Source organism: Bos grunniens, chromosome 23, assembly GCF_055505025.1.
Source record: "Bos grunniens cultivar Pamir isolate PY7600 chromosome 23, Bosgru_T2T1.0, whole genome shotgun sequence".
Classification (NCBI taxonomy): Eukaryota; Metazoa; Chordata; class Mammalia; order Artiodactyla; family Bovidae; genus Bos; species Bos grunniens.
Window position 1 is genome coordinate 27,241,086 of NC_141187.1, and position 25,031 is coordinate 27,266,116.

At 38.5% G+C, this 25,031-nt stretch overlaps 1 protein-coding gene across 1 annotated transcript in view; it reads left to right on the plus strand.

Moving 5' to 3' along the window:
• LOC147346994 (butyrophilin subfamily 1 member A1-like) overlaps positions 1-25,031 on the plus strand; it is a 63,487-nt gene that overhangs the window by 25,946 nt on the left and 12,510 nt on the right. The gene's annotated exons all lie outside the window — the stretch shown is intronic.

The window sequence follows — 25,031 nt, forward strand, 5'->3', positions numbered from 1 at the left end:
CTGCAGTGATTTTGGAGCCAAGAAAATGAAGTCTGACACTGTTTCCACTGTTTCCCCGTATATTTCCCATGAAGTGATGGGACCGGATGCCATGATCTTCGTTTTCCGAATGTTGAGCTTTAAGCCAACTTTTTCACTCCCCTCTCACTTTCATCAAGAGGCTTTTTAGTTCCTCTTCACTTTCTGCCATAAGGGTGGTGTCATCTGCATATCTGAGGTTATTAATATTTCTCCCGACAATCTTGATTCCAGCTTGTGTTTCTTCCAGTCCAGCGTTTCTCATGATGTACTCTGCATATAAGTTAAATAAGCAGGGTGACAATATACAGCCTTGACGTACTCATTTCCTATTTGGAACCAGTTTGTTGTTCCATGTCCAGTTCTAACAGTTGCTTCCTGACCTGTATACAAATTTCTCAAGAGGCAGATCAGGTGGTCTGGTATTCCCATCTCTTTCAGAATTTTCCACAGTTGATTGTGATCCACATAGTCAAAGGCTTTGGCATAGTCAATAAAGCAGAAATAAATGTTTTTCTGGAACTCTCTTGCTTTTTCGATGATCCAGCAGATGTTGGCAGTTTGATCTCTGGTTCCTCTGCCTTTTCTAAAACCAGCTTGAACATCTGGAAGTTCACGGTTCATGTATTGCTGAAGCCTGGCTTGGAGAATTTTGAGCATTATTTACTAGCGTGTGAGATGAGTGCAATTGTGTGGTAGTTTGAGCATTCTTTGGCATAGCCTTTCTTTGGGATTGGAATGAAAACTGACCTTTTCCAGTCCCTGGCCACTGCTGAGTTCTTCAATTTGCTGGCATATTGAGTGCAGCACTTTCACAGCATCATCTTTCAGGATTTGGAATAGCTCAACTAGAATTCCATCACCTCCACTAGCTTTGTTCATAGTGATGCTTTCTAAAGCCCACTTGATTTCACATTCCAGGATGTCTGGCTCTAGGTGAGTGATCACACCATCGTGATTATCTGGATCATGAAGATCTTTTTTGTACATTCTTCTGTGTGTTCTGGCCATCTCTTCTTAATATCTTCTGCTTTTGTTAGGTCCATACCATTTCTGTCCTTTATCGAGCCCATCTTTGCATTAAATGTTCCCTTGGTAGCACTAATTTTCTTGAAGAGATCTCCAGTCTTTCCCATTCTGTTGTTTTCCTTTATTTCTTTGCATTGATCACTGAAGAAGGCTTTCTTATGTCTTCTTACTATTCTTTGGAACTCTGCATTCAGATGCTTATATCTTTCCTTTTCTCCTTTGCTTTTTGCTTCTCTTCCTTTCACAGCCATTTGTAAGGCCTCCCCAGACAGACATTTTGCTTTTTTGCATTTCTTTTCCATGGGGATGATCTTGATCCCTGTCTCCTGTACAATGTCATGAACCTCATTCCATAGTTCATCAGGCATTCTATCTATCAGATCTAGGCCCTTAAATCTATTTCTCACTTCCACTATATAATCATAGGGGATTTGATTTCAGTCATACCTGAATGGTCTAGTGGTTTTCCCTACTTTCTTCAATTTAAGTCTGAATTTGGCAATAAGGAGTTCATGGTCTGAGCCACAGTCAGCTCCTGGTCTTGTTTTTGCTGACTGTATAGAGCTTCTCCATCTTTGGCTACAAAGAATATAATCAATCTGATTTCGGTGTTGACCATCTGGTGATGTCCATGTGTAGAGTCTTCTCTTGTGTTGTTGGAAGAAGGTTTTTGCTATGACCAGTGCATTTTCTTGGCAAAACTCTATTAGTCATTGCCCTGCTTCATTCCGTATTCCAAGGCCAAATTTGCCTGTTACTCCAGGTGTTTCTTGACTTCCTGCTTTTGCATTCCAGTCCCCTATAATGAAAAGGACATCTTTTTTGGGTGTTAGTTCTAAAAGGTCTTGTAGGTCTTCATAGAACCGTTCAACTTCAGCTTCTTCAGCGTTACTGGTTGGGGCATAGACTTGGATTACTGTGTATTGAATGGTTTGCCTTGGAAACGAACAGAGATCATTCTGTTGTTTTTGAGATTGCATCCAAGTACTGCATTACAGACTCTTTTGTTGACCATGATGGCTACTTCATTTCTTCTGAGGGATTCCTGCCCGCAGTAGTAGATATAATGGTCATCTGAGTTAAATTCACCCATTCCAGTCCATTTTAGTTCACTGATTCCTAGAATGTCGACATTCACTCTCGCCATCTCTTGTTTGACCACTTCCAATTTGCCTTGATTCATGGACCTGACATTCCAGGTTCCTATGCAATATTGCTGTTTAGAGCATCAGACTTTGCTTCTATCACCAGTCCCATCCTCAGCTGGGTATTGTTTTTGCTTTGACTCCATCCCTTCATTCTTTCTGGAGTTATTTCTCCACTGATCTCCAGTGGCATATAGGGCACCTACTGACCTGGGGAGTTCCTCTTTCAGTATCCTATCATTTTGCCTTTTCATACTGTTCATGGGGTTCTCAAGGCAAGAATACCGAAGTGGTTTGGCATTCCCTTCTCCAGTGGACCACATTCTGTCAGATCTCCACCATGACCCGCCCATCTTGGGTTGCCCCACAGGCATGGCTTAGTTTCATTGAGTTCGACAAGGCTGTGGTCCTAGTGTGATTAGATTGACTAGTTTTCTGTGAGTATGGTTTCAGTGTGTCTGCCCTCTGATGCCCTCTTTCAACACCTACCGTCTTACTTGGGTTTCTCTTACCTTGGTCGTGGGGTGTCTCTTCACGGCTGCTCCAGCAAATCGCAGCCGCTGCTCCTTACCTTGAACGAGGGGTATCTCCTCCCTGCCACCCTTCCTGACCTTCAATGTGGGATAGCTCCTCTAGGACCTCCTGTGCCTGCGCAGCCACGGCTCCTTGGATGTAGGGTTGGTCCTCCCGGCCGCCGCCCCTGGCCTCGGGCGTGGCATTGCTCCTCCCGGCCGCCGCCCCTGGCTTTGGGCTTGGGGGCGTGGGTTAGCTCCTGGAATCGAGGCACCCAAAAACCTAATTCTGTATTTTCTGCTAGGAGCAAAGGCTTAAGATTCTTGATTCAGTGTGTGTGGTGAACTTAGCTATGATAACACTGAGAGCTGACTATATTTTTTTCAGTAGCCATCAAGAAACTTATTAGAACAAACATATTGAATAAGCCTAAATAAAGTCAAAATGTGCACAAACATTTTGAAAGGGTAACTACCTGAACTAATATTTCTAAACATCTTTCTTCATTTAGAAAATTGTCTGTGTTTGCCCCCACCCCTTTTTTTTTTAAATAGAATGTTCTATGTTTGAAAGACAGCACGTTTCAGCCACTATTGCTGAGTCTGTTTTGTGTTCATGATGTGCAAACCTGCATGTGTTTATATGTATACAGATACAGTTAACATTAGTTTCAGGTTATTCAAAACATTTTATTTTTCTTCATGTTTGTTTTCCATGATATTCACCTGACGGTTTCCATTTTATTTCCAGATGATCGTCTGATAAAACTTGGTAAGTTTGTCACAACTCTTCACTCCAGTAACTCTTCGTGACTGTTTCCACACTGTATTGAACATTCCCTGTCCTTCTATCACTACACCATCCTTTGGCTCACTTTTCACGTGGATGACCACTCACTTCTGTCCAGTTTTTGGATATGAACCTCTTTCTTATTTCATCATTTCTGTTGTTTTCCCCCTATGTTCCATCATCGCTCATTGCATCTTTTCTACCTTTCCTTCTTATCACATTGGCTTTGTCTGTTTTCCAGAGACTTCCCAAATGGTATCATGATTTTCTGAGATGATGGAACTGAACTCATCAGCACATGGTTACCATGCTCTCTTTGTTTTCTGAGAAATGTCAGTTAATTTAGGACGTTTACAAGTGCCCAAGTTGAAGGGGGCGATTATTTTACCATTAATATTTCCCAATGCTTAAGAGAAAGAGGATTCCCAATTTAATAATGAAGTTTCTCCCTCCATTGTCGTGTTAAAGATCTTATAAAATCTGACGCCATCCACTGGATAGTGTGAGATTGAGTCTCACTCTTTTACTATTCTTGAACAAATTACTCAAATGTTCCAGTTCTACACATATTTTGCAATATATTCTTGTCTTTTTCCCATCTATGTGTAGTATTTGTACTTTGAAATTTTTATCAATGCTATTATTATTTCTGTAAACTGCAATGCCTTTTCAATAATTAAACAAGGGGGTTATATCTTGAGGAAAATTGATAAATGATGTATCTCAATTTTGAGGACTTTTTATGTGAATGACAAGGAAAGCTGTTGTCCTAGGATGATTACAAAATTTTTCTTCATAAAGCACTTAATTTTCAAAGTGTAACATCTTCTTTTTCTAATGACATTTTTCAATTACCTCTTGGTTTACAGACTGGATAGAACTTAGGAACATATACTTTTAAGGCATTTAGCAGGCTTCATATGAATGCAGCCACAGATCAAATTTCTGACAGAGGCATACTCTCATTATATACTTTTGAATCACATTTACAGTACCTATTTCATATATTTGAGCATGTTTGTCATTTGTTTTGGGCTTAAAAAAAAAACCCTGGAAAGCCCAATTCAAGACCAAATATTTATTCAGTTTTTCCCAAAGGAAGTTTTTGTGTGATAATTCCTTTATAGAAAAGGATGAGGAAGCAAAATAGCATTGCTTCTCATGAGTTACATGGTTTTTGGGACATTAGGTTCTAATTCTTAGAGAAGTGGAGTCACTTTATTGAATGAATAAATAATGGAAAAAATTAAATTATTGTTATCTCTTCCTCACATTGTGCCTTCATTTGGTTTGGTTTCATCTCTTTCTTTGACTTTGGTCTTCAATTTTCAGTGATCATCTTCCTCCACTGCAAAGTAGATATGAATTTACATAATTTTTCTCTCATTTTATCATTAATTCAAGTGCAGGGTTTTATCTTCATGGGTTATTCAATGCTCCATTGCTTTTGCTTTCATTTGTCCCATCTGTACAATTTGTGCAGACATTTGCTCTTTGTGACGTGTATACAAATATGAACTTAACTGTAAAATTTTGCAATTTTTAACTTTCTGATCTGAAAGCTTATTTCTTTGTGTTTCTTTTCAGTGAAAATTACATTGATTTTTCATTGTATTTCACAGACAAAATTCAGAAAAAAATATTATAAAGTATCTTTGACATCCCTGTATTCCCCAAACACTTTTAAATGCCTGTTTTCTTGATGTTTTAAACATATCCCACATTTTCATCAATATGTCATCATTGGTTTGCACTCTACAGTATTTCTACCATTCAAGGCAATATTTTGCATATTACTTTCTCCCATATCCCTCTCTTTTCTGGCCTTTGCAAGCCTGAATAAAATCTGAAATGATTCATTGATGAAGGTCATCCTTACACTGCCCTAAAGTCTGGGAAGAATACCCAGATTTTTTTTTTCCCCTGAAATTTTTTTATATCCAAGGACAGTATTTTTCATTCTTACTTTTTTTATTTTTTATTTTTTAATTATTATTATTTATTTTACTTTACAATATTGTATTGGTTTTGCCAGACATCAACATGCATCTGCCATGGTTGTACATGTGTTCCCCATCCTGAACCCCCCTCCCACCTCCCTCCCCATACCATCCCTCTGGGTCATCCCAGTGCACCAGCCCCAAGCTTCCTGTATCCTGCATCAAACCTGGACTGGTGATTCATTTCTTATATGATATTATACATGTTTTAATGCCATTCTCCCAAATCATCCCCCCCTCCCTCTCCCACAGAGTCCATAAGACTGTTCTATACCTCTGTGTCTGTTTTGCTGTCTCGCATACAAGGTTGTTGTTACCATCTTTCTAAATTCCATATATATGTGTTAGTATACTGTATTGGTGTTTTTCTTTCTGGCTTACTTCACTCTGTATAATCAGCTCCAGTTTCATCCACCTCATTAGAACTGATTCAAATGTATTCTTTTTAATGGCTGAGTAATACTCCATTGTGTATATGTACCCCAGCTTTCTTATCCATTCATCTGCTGATGGACATCTAGGTTGCTTCCATGTCCTGGCTATTATAAACAGTGCTGTGATGAACATTGGGGTACATGTGTCTCTTTCAACTCTGGTTTCCTCGGTGTGTATGCCCAGCAATGGGATTGTTGGGTCTTATGGAAGTTCTATGTCCAGTTTTTTAAGGAATCTACACACTATTCTCCATAGTGGCTGAACTAGTTTGCATTCCCACCAAGGGTGTAAGAGGGTTCCCTTTTCTCCACATCCTCTCCAGCATTTATAGCTTTTAGATATTTGGATCGCAGCCATTCTGAGTGGCGTGAAATGGCACCTCATTGTGGTTTTGATGTGCATTTCTCTGATAATGAGTGATGTTGAGCATCTTTTCATGTGTTTGTTAGCCATCTGTATGTCTTCTTTGGAGAAATGTCTGTCGGAGAGTGTTTTGCCTATGTTCTCCTCTAGGAGTTTTATAGTTTCTGGTCTTATGTTTAGATCTTTAATCCATTTTGAGTTTATTTTTGTGTATGGTGTTAGAAAGTGTCCCATTTCATTCTTTTACAAGTGGTTGACCAGTTTTTCCAGGACCACTTGTTAAAGGGATTGTCTTTTCTCCATTGTATATTCTTCCCTCCTTTGTCAAAGACAAGGTGTCCATTGGTGCGTGGGTTTATCTCTGGCTTTCTATTCTGTTCCATTGATCTATATTTCTGTCTTTGTGCCAGTACCATACTGTCTTGATGACTGTGGCTTTGATATAGAGCCTGAAGTCAGGCAGGCTTATTCCTCCAGTTCCATTCTTCTTTCTCAAGATTGCTTTGGCTATTCGAGGTTTTTTTGTATTTCCATACAAATTCTGAAGTTATTTGTTATGGCTCTGTGAAAAATACTTTTGGTAGCTTGATAGGGATTGCATTGAATCTATAGATTGCTTTGGGTAGTATACTCATTTTCACTATATTGATTCTTCTGATCCATGAACATGGTATATTTCTCAATCTACTAGTGTCCTCTTTGATTTCTTTCATCAGTGTTTTATAGTTTTCTATATATAGGTCTTTAGTTTCTTTAGGTAGATATATTCCTAAGTATTTTATTCTTTCCATTGCAATGGTGAATGGAATTGTTTCCTTAATTTCTCTTTCTATTTTCTCATTATTAGTGTATAGGAATGCAAGAGATTTCTGTGTGTTGATTTTATATCCTGCAACTTTACTATATTCATTGATTAGCTCTAGTAATTTTCTGGTGGAGTCTTTAGGGTTTTCTATGTAGAGGATCATGTCATCTGCAAACAGTAAGAGTTTTACTTTTCTTTTCCAATTTGGATTCCTTTTATTTCTTTTTCTGCTCTGATTGCTGTGGCCAAAACTTCCAAAACTATGTTGAATAGTAGTGGTGAGAGTGGGCACCCTTGTCTTGTTCCTGACTTTAGGGGAATTGCTTTCAATTTTTCACCATTGAGGATAATGTTTGCTGTGGGTGTGTTATATATAGCTTTTATTATGTTGAGGTATGTTCCTTCTATTCCTGCTTTCTGGAGAGTTTTTATCATAAATGCATGTTGAATTTTATCAAAGGCTTTCTCTGCATATATTGAGATAATCATATAGTTTTTATTTTTCAATTTGTTAATGTGGTGTATTACATTGATTGATTTGTGGATATTGAAGAACCCTTGCATCCCTGGGATAAAGCCCACTTGGTCATGGTGTATAATCTTTTTAATGTGTTGTTGAATTCTGATTGCTAGAATTTTGTTAAGGATTTTTGCATCTATGTTCATCAGTGATATTGGCCTGTAGTTTTCTTTTTTTGTGGCATCTTTGTCAGGTTTTGGTATTCGGGTGATGGTGGCCTCATAGAATGAGTTTGGAAGTTTACCTCACTCTGCAATTTTCTGGAAGAGTTTGAGTAGGATAGTTGTCAGCTCTTCTCTAAATTTTTGGTAGAATTCAGCTGTGAAGCCATCTGGACCTGGGCATTTATTTGCTGGAAGATTTCTGATTACAGTTTCAATTTCCGTGCTTGTGATGGGTCTGTTAAGATTTTCTATTTCTTCCTGGTTCAGTTTTGGAAAGTTGTACTTTTCTAAGAATTTGTCCATTTCTTCCACATTATCCATTTTATTGGCATATAATTGCTGATAGTAGTCTCTTATGATCCTTTGTATTTCTGTGTTGTCTGTTGTGATCTCTCCATTTTCATTTCTAATTTTATTGATTTGATTTTTCTCCCTTTGTTTCTTGATGAGTCTGGCTAATGGTTTGTCAATTTTATTTATCCTTTCAAAGAACCAGCTTTTGGCTTTGTTGATTTTTGCTATGGTCTCCTTTGTTTCTTTTTCATTTATTTCTGCCCTGATTTTTTAAGATTTCTTTCCTTCTACTAACCCTGGGTTCTTCATTTCTTCCTTTTCTAGTTGGTAGGTGTAGAGTTAGGTTATTTATTTGACTTTTTTCTTGTTTCTTGAGGTATGCCTGTATTGCTATGAACATTCCCCTTAGCACTGCTTTTACAGTGTCCCACAGGTTTTGTGTTATGGTGTTTTCATTTTCATTCGTTTCTATGCATATTTTGATTTCTTTTTTGATTTCTTCTGTGATTTGTTGGTTATTCAGCAGCGTGTTGTTCAGCCTCCATATGTTGGAATTTCTAATATTTTTTTCTCCTGTAATTGAGATCTAATATTACTGCATTGTGGTCAGAAAAGATGCTTGGAATGATTTAAATTTTTTTGAATTTACCAAGACTAGATTTATGGCCTAGGATGTGGTCTATCCTGGAGAAGGTTCCATGTGCGCTTGAGAAAAAGGTGAAATTCATTGTTTTGGGTTGAAATGTCCTATAGATATCAATTAGGTCTAACTGGTCTCTTGCATCATTTAAAGTTTGTGTTTCTTTGTTAATTTTCTGTTTAGTTGATCTATCCATAGATGTGAGTGGGGTATTAATGTCTCCCACTATTATTGTGTTATTGTTAATTTCCCCTTTCATACTTGTTAGCATTTGTCTTATATATTGCACTGCTCCTATGTTGGGTGCATATATATTTATAATTGTTATATCTTCTTGGATTGATCCTTTGATCATTATGTAGTATCCTTCTTTGTCTCTTTTTATAGCCTTTGTTTTAAAGTCTATTTTATCTGATATGAGTCTTGCTGCTCCTGCTTTCTTTTGATCTCTATTTGCATGGAATATCTTTTTCCAGCCCTTCACTTTCAGTCTGTATGTGTCCCCTGTTTTGAGGTGGGTCTCTTGTAGACAACATATATAGGGGTCTTGTTTTTGTATCCATTCAGCCAGTCTTTGTCTTTTGGTTGGGGCATTCAACCCATTTAGGTTTAAGGTAATTATTGATAAGTATGATTCCGTTGCCATTTACTTTATTGTTTTGGGTTCGAGTTTATACACCATTTTTGTGTCTCCTGTCTAGAGACTATCCTTTAACATTTGTTGGAGAGCTGGTTTGGTGGTGCTGAATTCTCTCAGCTTTTGCTTGTCTGTAAAGCTTTTGATTTCTCCTTCATATTTGAATGAGATCCTTGCTGGGTACAGTAATCTGGGCTGTAGGTTATTTTCTTTCATCACTTTAAGCAAGTCTTGCCATTCTCTCCTGGCCTGAAGAGTTTCTATTGAAAGATCAGCTGTTATCCTTACGGGAATTCCCTTGTGTGTTATTTGTTGTTTTTCCCTTGCTGCTTTTAATATTTGTTCTTTGTGTTTGATCTTTGTTAATTTGATTAATATGTGTCTTGGGGTGTTTTGCCTTGGGTTTATCCTGTTTGGACTCTCTGAGTTTCTTGGACTTCGGTGATTATTTCCTTCCCTATCTAGGGAAGTTTTCAACTATTATCTCCTCAAGTATTTTCTCATGGTCTTTCTTCTTGTCTTCTTCTTCTGGGGCTCCTATGATCAAAATATTGTGTCTTTTAATATTGTCCTGGAGGTCTCTGAGATTGTCCTCATTTCCTTTAATTCGTTTTCCTTTTTTTCCTGATTCATTTATTTCTACCATTCTATCTTCACTAATCCTCTCTTCTATTTCATTCTATTTCACTAATCCTATCTTCTGCCTCCATTATTCCACTATTTGTTGTCTCCAGAGTGTTTTTGATATCACTTATTGCATTATTCATTATATATTGACTCTTTTTAATTTCTTCTAGGTCCTTGTTAAACCTTTCTTGCATTTTCTCAATCCTTGCCTCCAGGCTATTTATCTGTGATTACATTTTTATTTCAAGATTTTGGATCATTTTCACTATCATTATTCGGATCAGGAAGATTACCTATCTCTTCCTCTTTTGCTTGGTTTGTGGGCATTTTTCCGATTCCTTTACCTGCTGGGTATTCCTCTGTCTTTTCATCTTGTTTATATTGCTGAGTTTGGGGTGGCCTTTCTGTATTCTGGCAGTTTGTGGAATTCTCTTTATTATGGAATTTCCTCACTGTGGGTGGGTTTGTATTGGTGGCTTGTCAAGGTTTCTTGGTTAGGGAAGCTTATGTCAGTGTTCTGGTGGGTGGAGCTGGATTTCTTCTCTCTGGAGTGCAATGAAGTGTCTAGTAACGAGTTATGAGATGTCAACGGATTTGAAGTAACTTTGGGCAGCCTGTATTTTGAAGCTAAGGGCTGTGTTCCTGTGTTGCTGGAGAATTTGTGTGGTGTGTCTTGCTCTGGACTTGTTGGCCCTTGGGTGGTGCTTGGTTTCAGTGTAGGTATGGAGGCATTTGATGAGCTCCTATTGCTTAATGTTCCCTGCAGTCAGGTGTTCTATGATGTTCTTAGGATTTGGACTTAAGCCTCCTGCTTCTGGTTTTCAGTCTTATTTTTACAGTAATCTCAAGACTTCTCCTTCTATACAGCACCATTGATAAAACATCTAGGTTAAAGATGAAAAGTTTCTCCACAGTGAGGGACACCCAGAGAGGTTCACAGAGTTACAAGGAGAAGAGAAGAGGGATGAGGGAGTTAGAGGTGACCCGGATGAGATGAGGTGGAATCAAAAGAGGAGCGAGCAAGCTAGCCAGTAATCACTTCCTTATGTGCGCTCCGCAGTCTGGACCACTCAGAGATGTTCATGGAGTTATACAGAGAAGAGAAGAGGGAGGAAGGAGACAGAGGTGGCCAGGAGGATAAAAGGGAGGAATGAAAAGGAGAGAGACAGATCCAGCCATTAATCAGTTCCCTAAGTGTCCTCCACCTTCTGGAATACTCAGAGATTCAGAGACTGGGTAGAGAAGAGAAGGGGGAGGGAGGAGACAGAGGCAACCTAGTGAAGAGAAAGGAGAGTCCAAAGGGGGAGAGAGCAGTCAAGCCAGTAATCTCAGTCCCAAGTAAAAATAGGTACTGAAGATTGGGTTCTTAAACGTACAAAATTGATAACAAATACCAAAAAGCAAAGATTAAAATTCTAGAGTAGAGGTTGGATTTTCAAAAATACAATATTAAAGAAAAGAAGAAGAAGAAGAAAAAACCAAAGTCACAAAAGTTATTAAAAAGATACATACATACATACATACATACATACATACATACATACATACAAAAGAAAGTTGTCACCTTCTAGCTTTAAAAAATAGTCTTTTTTTTTTTTTTTTTAAAGTAATAGTAGGTTCAGTTCAGTTCAGTTCAGTTCAGTCGCTCAGTCTTGTCCAACTCTTTGCAACCCCATGAATCGCAGCACGCCAGGCCTCCCTGTCCATCACCAACTCCCGGAGTTCACTCAGACTCATGTCCATCCAGTCAGTGATGTCATCCAGCCATCTCAACCTATGTCATCCCCTTCTCCTCCTGCCCCCTATCCCTCCCAGCATCAGTCTTTTCCGAGTCAACTCTTTGCATGAGGTGGCCAAAGTACTGGAGTTTCAGCTTTAGCATCATTCCTTCCAAAGAAATCCCAGGGCTGATCTCCTTCAGAATGGACTGGTTGGATCTCCTTGCAGTCCAAGGGACTCTCAAGAGTCTTCTCCAACACCACAGTTCAAAAGCATCAATTCTTCAGTGCTCAGCCTTTTTCACAGTCCAACTCTCACATCCATACATGACCACAGGAAAAACCATAGCCTTGACTAGACGGACCTTTGTTGGCAAAGGAATGTCTCTGCTTTTGAATATGCTATCTAGGTTGGTCATAACTTTCCTTCCAAGGAGTAAGTGTCTTTTAATTTCATGGCTGAAGTCACCATCTGCAGTGATTTTGGAGCCCCCCAAAAATAAAGTCTGACACTGTTTCCCCATCTATTTCCCATGAAGTGATGGGACCAGATGCCATGATCTTCATTTTCTGAATGTTGAGCTTTAAGCCAACTTTTTCACTCTCTTTCACTTTCATCAAGAGGTTTTTTAGTTCCTCTTCACTTTCTGCCATAAGGGTGGTGTCATCTGTATATCTGAGATTATTGATATGTCTCCCGGCAGTTTTGATTCCAGCTTGTGTTTCTTCCAGTCCAGCGTTTCTCATGATGTACTCTGCATATAAGTTAAATAAGCAGGGTGACAATATACAGCCTTGACGGTTATAAAAATGAAAAAGGAGTAATAGAGGACTTAAAAATTTTAAAAACGTTAAAAAAAAAAAAGAAAAAGGAAAAGAAAGAAAAGAAAAAGAAAAGAAGAAGAAAAAAAAGGAAAAGAATGATCGTAAAAATAGTAAAAATATATCTAGGACTTTCTCTGGTGTTGCTGTGGGCAGTGTGGGGTCAATTCATTTTCGGATAGTTTCTTGGTGCGGCTTATATTTCTCAAGATCTATAGGCCCCTTCCTATGTAGTCGGTACTAACTACAGGGTTTTAATCTATTGCACCTGTCACTTCCAAGGCAGTTCCCTCGGTTTTAGCTTCTGTTTGCTGGTCTCTTCAGTGTCTGATTTCCGCCCTGACAGAAGGGGGCTGTAGTGGACACTTTTTTAGGCTCACTTGTTCGATCGCTCTGTGGGGAGGGAGGGACGCTGCAAACAAATAACACTGGCGGGTGCTCATAGTGTCTCAGCCACACTAGGCCTGCCCCCGCTCACAGCACATGCACCCTCCCTGCCCACACAGCTGAGGCTCTAGATTGCTCCTCCGGGAACCGTCCGAGGTTGGCCCTGGGCTGCATGCACCTCCCAGGTCTCAGCCACTCAGGTTTAGGCACTCGGGTAGTCCTCAGAGGCACAGACTCCGATGGGCCTGAGTTTTGTGCCCTTCCCAGCTCCGAGCAGATCGGGTGATAAGGTGTTTGGTGAGCATGTTCACTGCAACTTATCACCTCTCCTGTCCCTGCCGCTAGGTTTTCTGGGTGTATAACCGGCGCACCTTCTCAGGCTGATGACTGTCCAGAACCCCAAGAAGTCTTAGTCAGCAAAGAAGCCTGCTTGCGGTTTGGTAGATAATGTCTCTCTGGGGCTGCAATTGCCCCCTTCTGGCTCTGGCTGCCTGTCACCAGAGGGGGATAGTCTGCAGGGGGCTAGTTCTGTTCAGCCCCTTGTTCTGTGCGTGGGCCTGGCAGTGTCTTAGTGCTTTTCGCGTGGTAGCTATCCCACAGTCTTGTTTGCTAGACTAAATTAGTTTGCTCTGATTGTCCTCGGTGGCATTCAGGCCCAGTCCTTACTCTTAGCAATGCAGCCCGCGCCTCCCTGCCCAGCCCCTACTTGCTAGTGGCGGGTGCAGGCTGTTCTGCTTCTCCACTGGGGGAGTTACTGTTGGGCTCATAATCTGTGGGTTTTAATTATTTACTTATTTTTCCTCCCTATTATGTTGCCCTCTGTGCTTCCAAGGCTCGCCACAGACTCGGCAGTGAGAGTGTTTTCTGATGTTTGGAAACTTGTCTCTTTTTAGGACTCCCTTCCCGGGACGGAGCTCCGTCCCTACCTCTGTTGTCTCTTTTTTTGTCTTTTATATTTTTCCTACCTCCTTTTGAAGATAATGGGCTGCTTTTCTGGGTTCCTGATGTCCTCTGCCGGCATTCAGAAGTTGTTTTGTGGATTTTATTCAGCGTTTAAATGTTCTTTTTGATGAAGTTGTGGGGAAGAAAGTGGTCTTCCCGTCCTATTCCTCTGCCATCTTAGGACCGCCCTCATTCTTACTTTTATTAACACAGTTGTTAACATGGACAACTGCAATTACTTAAACTATTTATGAAAAGATTTGATATTGTTAGAAATGTTAAAAATAGTACATATTTCTCTTGAATATTTTATGTGAATGAGATCATAATCTCTGTTCTGTAATGTTCCATAAGATTTTTTTTCATAAAACACAAAATTATCCCTTAAAATTTAATATCCTATTTTTTCTAAGGACGTTTTTCAGTATACATTTGTTTTCAGAGGAAATTTATTTCTTTGATGCATGCAGCAGAGTTCATACAGTCATTGCTACACATAATGTTTTGAACCTATGGGTGATTTTTTTCTCTTTGGTTCCTCATCTCTTCTTAACAAATTCTGTTTGCATGGGTTCATATTTGCATTTTTTTTTGAGGAGGTAATCAAGATAAGATGAGGTTCTTTTTGGCATGAACTAAAATAGCAATTCACCAAAAATAAAGTTATATCATCATTGCATAAGAAAATGTTAATAGTGGTTCCTAAGAACCAAATCCTGCAGGTTTTCTAGAAGTAGTTCAGTACAGTCTAATTCACTCCTTATGGATATTTTATGTGAGATGATGATTTATATTTAGTAGCAGCAAAAGACTTTATTAAAGTTAACCAATCAAATCATAATAGCCCAAGTAGAGTCCAAATAATTCAAGAACATTTTCAAAAGGTAACCACCACTACCAATATACCTGAAATTTTTCCTAAAGTCAGCAAGATTATTCCTTTTCCTCATTTAATTTTTGATCAGCCCCAAAGAAAGCTGTCAGCTACTTTGGCACATTGTATATGCCTGCATATGTTTGTGTGTGTCTGTGTTTGTTTAAATCCTGTTACATTTATAATTGTATGTAAATTTTCCACTAAATTTTGTTTCCCTTGACCTTTCATCCTATTAAACTTACCTGTTTTTTTTCTCTTAATTTTTCAGGTGTTCTTTGGGAAAAAAATAGATAAATATCCCTCAAGACATTTTTGTTCCAACAAGCTTTAAACAACCACATTTTTGGTTCTTTTTATCATTCTCTCTTTTATCTATATGCCATCTTTTGACTCAGGGCTTCCCTGATAGCTCAGATGGTAGACAATCTGCCTGCAATGCAGGAGACCCAGGTTAGATCCCTGGGTAGGGAATATCCCCTGGAAGAGGAAATTGTACCCCACTCCAGTATTCTTGCTTGGAAAATCCCATAGACAGAACAACCTGGTGGGCTACAGCCCATAGAGTCACAAAAGAGTTGGGCATGACTGAACAACTGACACTTTATTTTCACTTCATCTTTTGGTTCACACTGTATCCCATTGTCTACTCTTTTCTCCTCAATGTTTTGTTTATGGACTTCTCCCATATTAAATTCTCTCCATCTATTAGCCTAGACCTGTGTAACTCTCAGTACATCCTATTTCATTTCCTATGTTCCTTCCCTATAAACATTATCTTTTTCTGTCATCCAGGGCCTTCTCAGTTTCACTATGAATTTTGTGAGATGAAGGGGATGAGAGTGAGGGGCACACTGTTTACATTCTGTGTTTATTTTCTGGTACACTTTCAATAACTTAGGATTTCTGTCATGTATTCAAAGTTCAGGCAGCCATTAATATACCATGGATAACTCCCCCAAGCTTTATGATAAGATTCCACACTTGCTAAGTTAATTTTCTCCAACTCTTGTCCTTTCAAAGACTGTGTAAATTCAGATGTCACTCCTAGATACAGTGTGGACTTTAGGCTCACACATCCAATGCCCTTGATCATTCACTAGTCTTCTCTCAGGTACAGATATTTTGCATACCCTTTCCTGGGTTTATTTTCCCTCATACCACAGTAATTTTTCTGTCTTTCTCTTGCATTTTATTGATATAATTATTGATGTGACAAGCAGCAATAATTTTGAAGTGTTTGTAGAAGGACTCTGTATACTGAGCAAGATTGTTAACAATATATTTCTCCATTTTGAAGTTTTATGTGAATGACGTGAGAGGCTAGATTTCTAGGATACTCCTAAATTTTTTTTTTTTTTAATGAAACGCTAATATAACCATTAAAGGCTTAACATTCTTCCTTTTATAATGATGTTTTTTCAGCTGTATTTTTGGTTATAGGTTCAATGTAAGTAGGGAATACTTGTCTTTAATGCATGAATCATGCTTCATGGGACTACTGTTACTGATGGAGTTTTAGCTAGATGGGTGCTTTTTTTGTAGGTTTCCTCGTGACTTTCTAAGTACCTTAAGTACTCATCTATGTGTGCATGTTTGGGTTGTATTCTGACAAAAAGAGAAGGTCCAACGAAATACATATGATTTATGTTGCTTATCTCAGAAGTCTTATTCTATCTCACAGTGGCATTTTCCATCTTCATGACTTTTGCTTCGAGTGGTGTGTGTGTGTGTGTGTGTGTGATATACCATTGCTCCTATTTGATGAGAAGTCCTTCAGAAGTCTTTGCTTCCAATTTAAAAAATATTGGTCACTTTGAAACTTGGAATAAACTACAAAAGGATTACAAATTTCTGTTCTTGCATCATATGTAGCCAATTTTTTAAAATGGTTTTTATAGTTGTTTTATTTTTTGTTTATATCACCCTAATATTCATTTTAAACTTAACATCCTTCTTTTCTAGTGAAAAATTTCAATTACAATTCTGTTTTCAAAGGAGGTGATGATATTTAGGAATATATTTCTTTAATGCATGTATTAGTATCATTGCTATTGCTATACTTTTTTTGAAAAAATGAACACTTTTTCTCTTTCCTTCTTCATCTCTTTTTAAAAATTTTATTGGCATATAATTCCTTTACAACACTGTGTTAGTTTCTACTGTACAGCATAGTGAATCAGCTATATGTATATACATATACTCACTTTTGATTTCCTTCCCATTTAGGTCACCACAGAGCTTGAGTAGAGTTCCTTCTGCTATAGAGTAGATTTCCATTATCTATGGGAGCTTAGTTTAATATACATAAAATTATGGCAGAAATAAAGAACAAGGCAAGGCTATGTATAATCAATACATGACACAGATTTTAAGTGCTGTTAAGGCTTAGCGGAAGTAAATATTGCCTTTAAGAACAGAGATTTTCCAAATTTTCTAACACTCATTTTATTCATTTTAGTCAATGGCCAAAGGGAAGTTTCAGACCTGAGGATGATAACCTATAGCCATTTGAAGGGCTGTTAGAAAATAAGAAGATAGCTTAATTAACCACATAATAATAGTTTAAAAAGTCAATCATTTATTTAAATATGTAATGACCTATTTGATAACGAACATTTTTTCATGCTCTTTACCTAGGAAGATATGTTATTTTAATTTCCTTATGATAATATATAACATTTTAAAATAACGTTGAATAGATTCCATTTTTAGGTATTGATAAATGGATTTCCCAGATGGATTAATGGATTTCCCAGGTGGTGCTAGTGGTAAAGAGCCTGCATGCCAATGCAATATACTTTTTATTTTACTTTATTTTTCATTTCCTTGTCATTATCATATTATTTTTTAATTAATTTACTTATTTTAATTGGAGACTAATTACAATATTGTGGGTTTTGCCATACATCAACATGAATCAGCCACAGGTATACATTTTTTATTATTGCTATACATTTTTTTAATGAACACTTTCTTTGCTTCCTCATCTCTTTTAAGCTGTTCTTTGTGTATAATTGTGAGTTTGCAGTTTATTCTGAAAAATGTAGAAAGTCTAATACAGGACCAGTGATGGACATTGTTTATCCAAGAAGTCCTTTCTGCCTGCTTCCCCAGGGTAATTTCCTGTCTTGATTCCTTTGACACCAAGGGATGAATGAAAGTAAAACAATCTTTTCACTGATTTCTGGAAAGGTCTTCATATCTTATAGAAAATGAGGTCAGGTTGAACCAAAGAGTAAAGTATGGGAGATTTTCACATTTTTCTTTATTTCTTCCTCACATTGGATCATTATTTTGAATGTATTTTGAGTTCTTTTTCTCTTTTTTGTGAAGAGAAAAATGTCAGGTTCCCAATGTCAAGGTAACTTCCTTGCCTACCTAGTCATGGATTCATTCTTTTCTGGTATCTTTGTCTTCAAGTCTCTATGCATGCTTTTATGTGGCTTTGTTTTGGTATTTTGTCTTTGCAACTGAAATTCACCATCTTTATTTCACATTCAATTTCTCCCATTATGATTTCTTTACTTTGTCACTTTGTTTCAACTGGCATAAACAGTCCCTTCCTGCCATGTAAATTTATTAGCCATACATTTCTAAAGTATTGGCATTCTCAGAGACTGTTTTGAAAGTTTGTCCCACATGTGCCCAGGTCATTTGATTTCAATTTCCATATGTTGTGTCTAGAGCATAATTTCCTTTCTTTCATGTGATTTAATTAAAATGAACTTCATTTAGGCATGAATTTAAATAGAAATCTACATTTTAAGAAGCTATAGTTTACTCACTTGCTGAAAACATTGTGAAAAGAATCACTCAGGAAACTAACATGATATTTTTCTACTGGCAGTGGTTCAGGTTCCTTTAATACAGTGAGTGTGGCTATTGTATACAAGCACTACCAAAATAATAAAAGCATTGACTCTATATTTAGTAACAGTCAAGGAACTTATGAAGGCTAACCTCCAAAAAAATTGAAATTTAAACAGTTTGAAGCAAGATAATTTTATAAGATAATAATTGGAAGAAATAATTATTTTTTCCAATACAGAAAGTTCACTCATTTTTCTCCTTTTCATTTTTTAAAGAAATTTTTCTCAAAATAAATTGCAAAAAAGCATGATGTCAGAAACGTGTTTTTTTTTTTTTTTAATTTATTGATTTTAATTGGAGGCTAATTACTTTACAATATTGTAGTGGTTCGGAGAAGGCAATGGCACCCCACTCCAGTACACTTGCCTAGAAAATCCCATGTATGGAGGAGCCTGGTGGGCTGCAGTCCATGGGGTCGCTAGGAGTCGGACACGACTGAGCGACTTCACTTTCTCTTTTCACTTTCATGCATTGGAGAAGGAAATGGCAACCCATTCCAGTGTTCTTGCCTGGAGAATCCCAGGGACGGGGGAGCCTGGTGTGCTGCCATCTCTGGGGTCACACAGAGTTGGACACGACTGAAGTGACTTAGCATAGCATAGCATAGCGTAGTGGTTTTACCATACGTTGACATGAATCAGCCATGGATGTACATGTGTTCCCCATCCTGAACCCCTCTCCCACCTCCCTACCCATCCCATCCCTCAGGGTTATCCCAGTGCATCAGCCCTGAGCATCCTGTCTCATGCATCGAACCTGGGTTGGCAATCTAGGAAACGTGTTTTAAAAGTAACCCAGAGGGATGGTATGGGGAGGGAGGAGGGAGGAGGGTTCAGGATGGGGAAAACATGTATACCTGTGGCGGATTCATTTTGATATTTGGCAAAACTAATACAATTATGTGAAGTTTAAAAATAAAATAAAAATTTAAAAAAAAGTAACCATTATTACTACTGTTCTTGACATTTTCTCTAAGTAAATTCATTCCGTTTCTTCTTTTGTAATCCTGACCAATATTTTCCTGAAAACGGTAGCTTTCAGCTGCAGTTTGTATATGTGTGTGTGCTTGCATGTGTGTGTGTGTTCTGTGGAATGACCTGCATCCTGGTACATTTAACATTGCATATGAATTTTCATCAAATGTGTATGTTCTTTCTTTTCTGTTCTCTAACACTTATTTGGATATTTTCACTTTATATTTTTGACCAGTTTTTGAAAAACTTTGGTAAATTTCTCTGACAAGTTTTGTACTCCAATAAGACTCTAAATGACTGCTTCCTCGGAGTCTTTCACATTCCCTTTCCTTTTACCTATACACCATCTTTTGGCATAATCCAAGTCTATGCCCCAACCAGTAATGCTGAAGAAGCTGAAGTTGAACAGTTCTATGAAGACCTATAAGACCTTTTAGAACTAACACCCCAAAAAGATGTCCTTTTCATTATAGGGGACTGCAATGCAAAAGCAGGAAGTCAAGAAACACCTGGACTAACAGGCAAATTTGGCCTTGGAATACAGAATGAAGCAGGGCAAAGACTAATAGAGTTTTGCCAAGAAAATGCACTGGTCATAGCAAATACCCTTTTACAACAACACAAGAGAAGACTCTATACATGGACCTCATCAGATGGTCAACACCGAAATCAGATTGATTATATTCTTTGCAGCCAAAGATGGAGAAGCTCTATATGGTCAGCAAAAACAAGACCAGGAGCTGACTGTGGCTCAGACCATGAACTCCTTATTGCCAAATTCAGACTGAAATTGAGAAAAGTAGGGAAAACCACTAGACCATTCAGGTATGACCTAAATCAAATCCCCTATGATTATACACTGGAAGTGAGAAATAGATTTAAGGGCCTAGATCTGATAGACAGAGTGCCTGATGAGCTATGGAATGAGGTTCGTGACATTGTATAGGAGACAGGGATCAAGACCATCCCCATGGAAAAGAAATGCAAAAAAGCAAAATGGCTGTCTGGGGAGACCTTACAAATAGCTGTGAAAAGAAGAGAAGTGAAAAGCAAAGGAGAAAAGGAAAGATATAAGCATCTGAATGCAGAGTTTCAAAGAATAGCAAGAAGAGATAAGAAAGCCTTCTTTAGCAATCAATGCAAAGAAATAGAGGAAAACAACAGAATGGGAAAGACTAGAGATCTCTTCAAGAAAATCAGAGATACCAAAAGAACATTTCATGCAGAGATGGGCTCAATAAAGGACAGAAATAGTATGGACCTAAGAGAAGCAGAAGTTATTAAGAAGAGGTGGCAAGAATACACAGAAGAACTGTGCAAAAAAGATCTTCACGACCCAGATAATCATGATGATGTGATCACTGATCTAGAGCCAGACATCCTGGAATGTGAAGTTCAGTGGGCCTTAGAAAGCATCACTATGAACAAAGCTAGTGGAGGTGATGGAATTCCAGTTGAGCTATTCCAAATCCTGGAAGATGATGCTGTGAAAGTGCTGCACTCAATATGCCAGCAAATTTGGAAAACTCAGCAGTGGCCACAGGACTGGAGAAGGTCAGTTTTCATTCCAATCCCAAAGAAAGGCAATGCCAAAGAATGTTCAAACTACCACACAATTGTACTCATCTCACATGCTAGTAAAGTAATGCTTAAAATTCTCCAAGCCAGGCTTCAGCAATATGTGAACCGTGAACTTCCTGATGTTCAAGCTGGTTTTAGAAAAGGCAGAGGAACCAGAGATCAAATTGCCAGCATCCGCTGGATCATGGAAAAAGCAAGAGAGTGCCAGAAAAACATCTACTTCTGCTTTATTGACTATGCCAAAGCCTTTGACTGTGTGGATCAAAATAAACTGTGGAAAATTCTGAAAGAGATGCCTTTTGAGCATCTGTATGCAGGTCAGGAAACAACAGTTAGAACTGGACATGGAACAACAGACTGGTTCCAAATAGGAAAAGGAGTTCGTCAAGGCTGTATATTGTCACCCTGCTTATTTAACTTCTATGCAGAGTACATCTTGAGAAATGCTGGACTGGAAGAAACACAAGCTGGAATCAAGATTGCAGGGATAAATATCAATCACCTCAGATATGCAGATGACACCACCCTTATGGCAGAAAGTGAGAAGGAACTAAAAAGCCTCTTGATGAAGGTCAAAGTGGAGAGTGAAAAGTTGGCTTAAAGCTCAACATTCAGAAAACAAAGATCATGGCATCCGGTCCCATCACTTCATGGGAAATAGATGGGGAAACAGTGGAAACAGTGTCAGACTTTATTTTTGGGGGGCTCCAAAATCACTGCAGCCATGAAATTAAAAGACGCTTACTCCTTGGAAGGAAAGTTATGACCAACCTAGATAGCATATTCAAAATCAGAGACATTACTTTGCCAACAAAGGTTCCTCTAGTCAAGGCTATGGTTTTTCCTGTGGTCATGTATGGATGTGAGAGTTGGACTGTGAAGAAGGCTGAGCGCCAAAGAATTGATTCTTTTGAACTGTGGTATTGGAGAAGACTCTTGAGAGTCCCTTGGACTGCAAGGAGATCCAATCAGTCTATTCTGAAGGAGATCAGCCATGGGATTTCATTGGAAGGAATGATGCTAAAGCTGAAACTCCAGTACTTTGGCCACCTCATGCGAAGAGTTTACTCATTGGAAAAGACTCTGATGCTGGGAGGGATTGGGGGCAGGAAGAGAAGGGGACGACAGAGGATGAGATGGCTGGATGGCATCACTGTCTCGAAGGACAAGAGTCTGAGTGAACTCTGGGAATTGGTGATGGACAGGGAAGCCTGGCAGGCTTCTATTCATGGGGTTGCAAAGAGTCGGACATGACTGAGCTACTGATCTGATCTGATTTGATCTGAACCTTCATGTCTGTTATTTTCTCTTATTTTGTTTCATAAACATTTTTCTCTCAATTTCTGTTTTCCTACCCTCTGTCCTCATTCTTTTCCATCCCTTAATTTTTTCAGAACACGTGTTCCTTTCCTATAAACACTGCCTTCTTCTATTCTGCAGAGTCTCGCCACAGTTTCAATGTGAATTTTGTGGAACAGAAGGGAAGAGACAAATGGATACATGATTACACTCTGTATATATTTTCTGAAAACTACCCATTGTTAGTGCATGCGCCATAGTCTTGAACATGTGCCAAGTTCAAAGGTCATTACTATGCAGTTGCTATTGGCCAAACATTAGGAGATGAGCTAAGACTCCATTCTTTCCAGAGAAGCTTCTTGGTCTATAGTCCTTATCAGTTCAGTTCAGTTCAGTCACTCAGTCATATCTGACTCTGTGATCCCATGGACTGCAGCACGCCAGGCCTCCCTGTCCATCACCAGCTCTCGGAGTTGACTCAAACTCATGCCCATTGAGTCAGGGATGCCATCCAAGCATCTCATCCTCTGTTGTCCTCTTCTCCTACTCCCAATCCCTCCCAGCATCAGGGTCTTTCCCAGTGAGTCAGTTCTTCGCATCAGGTGGCCAAAATATTGGCGTTTCAGCTTCAGCATCAGTGCTTCCAATGAATATTCAGGACTGATTTCCTTTAGGATGGATTGGTTGGATCTCCTTGAAGTCCAAGGGACTCTCAAGAGTCTTCTCCAACACCACAGTTCAAAAACATCAATTCTCTGGTGCTCAGCTTTCTTTATAGTCCAACTCTCACATCCATACATGACTACTGGAAAAACCATAGCTTTGATTAGATGGACCTTTGTCAGCAAAGTAATGCTTTTTAATATGCAGAGACATAACTTTTCTTCCAAGGAGCAAGCATCTTTTAATTTCATGGCTATAGTCCCCATCTGCAGTGATTTTGGAATCCAAGAAAATTAAGTCTCTCATTGTTTCCATTATTTTCCCATCTATTTGCCATGAAGTGATGGGACCGGATGCCATGATCTTAGTTTTCTGAATGTTGAGTTTCAAGCCAGCTTTTTCACTCTCCTCTTTCACTTTCATCAAGAGGCTCTTTAATTCTTCTTTGCTTTCTGCCATAAGGATGGTGTCATCTTGGTATCAGAGGTTATTGATATTTCTTCTGGCAATCTTGATTCCAGCTTGTGCTTCATCCAGCCCTGCATTTTGCATGATGTACTCTGTATAGATGTTAAATAAGCAGGGTGACAATATACAGTCTTGACATATTCCTTTTCTGATTTGGAACCAGTCTGTTGTTCCATGTGCAGTTCTAACTGTTGTTTCTTGACCTGCACACAGATTTCTCAGGAGGTAGATCATGTGGTCTGGTTTTCCCATCTCTTGAAGAATTTCCTGCAGTTTTTTTGTGATCCACACAGTCAAAGGCTTTGGCATAGTCAATAAAGCAGAAGTAGATGTTTTTCTGGAACTCTGTTGCTTTTTTGATGATACAACGGATGTTGGCAATTTGATCTCTGGTTCCTCTGCCTTTTCTAAATCCAGCTTAAACATCTGGAATTTCACGGTTTATATACTGTTGAAGCCTGGCTTGGAGAATTTTGAGCATTAAGGACTATGAAAACTCAGATATCCTTCATGGTTTCACTGTAGCATTCAGACTCCCTCTTCCACTGCCATTGAGCATATCACCCAAGTGCCTTAAATAACAAACATTTGATGGTATTCCCTGGGTTTATTTTCTTTTTTACTGTAAATAGTATCATTTTTTTCTGCGTTTTTATTCTGACATAATTATTAATTTAGCAAACTGACTTTATTTTCAGATTTTGGTAGAAGGACTTTTAAAAGGAAATATACAACAAATTTCTCAGTGTTGAAATGCTATATGAATGAGGTGAAAAACTATAATCCTATACATTCCTAAAAGGTTTCTTCATAATACAATACTATAAACATCAAAAGTTTAACATCCTTGATTTCCTAATGATGGTTTTCATTCATATTGTGTTTACAAGTTTAATGAACTAAAAGCACACCTCTTCAATATACTGAGCAGCCTTCATAAGATTACAGTTACAGATACCATATAGAGCTGATGGGTACTTTTACTGTAGGCTTCTTTCAGTGTGTGTGTGCTAAGTTGCTTCAGTCATGTCCGACTTTTGCCACCTTATGGACTGTAGCCTGCCAGGGTCCTCTGTCTGTGGGATTCTCCAGGAAAGAATATTGGTATGGGTTGCCATGCCCTCCTCCAGGGGATCTTCCCGACCCAGGGATTGTACCTGCATCTCTTATGTCTCCTGAATTGGCAGGTGGGTTCCTTCCCACTAGTGACACCTGAGAAGCCTGAAGACTTCTTTGTGCTCAGTTGCTAAGTCATTTCCAACTCTTTGCAACCCCACAGACTGTGGCATCCCAGTCTCCAATACCCGTGGAATTTTCTTTATTACTTGCTAAATATGTGACTCAGATATATGTCCTTGTTTCCACTCCATCCTGAAAAAAGGAGAAAGTTCACTAAAAGATGAAGATTGATATTGTTTGTCCTAGCAGTTGTATTCTACCTCCTCTCGTTG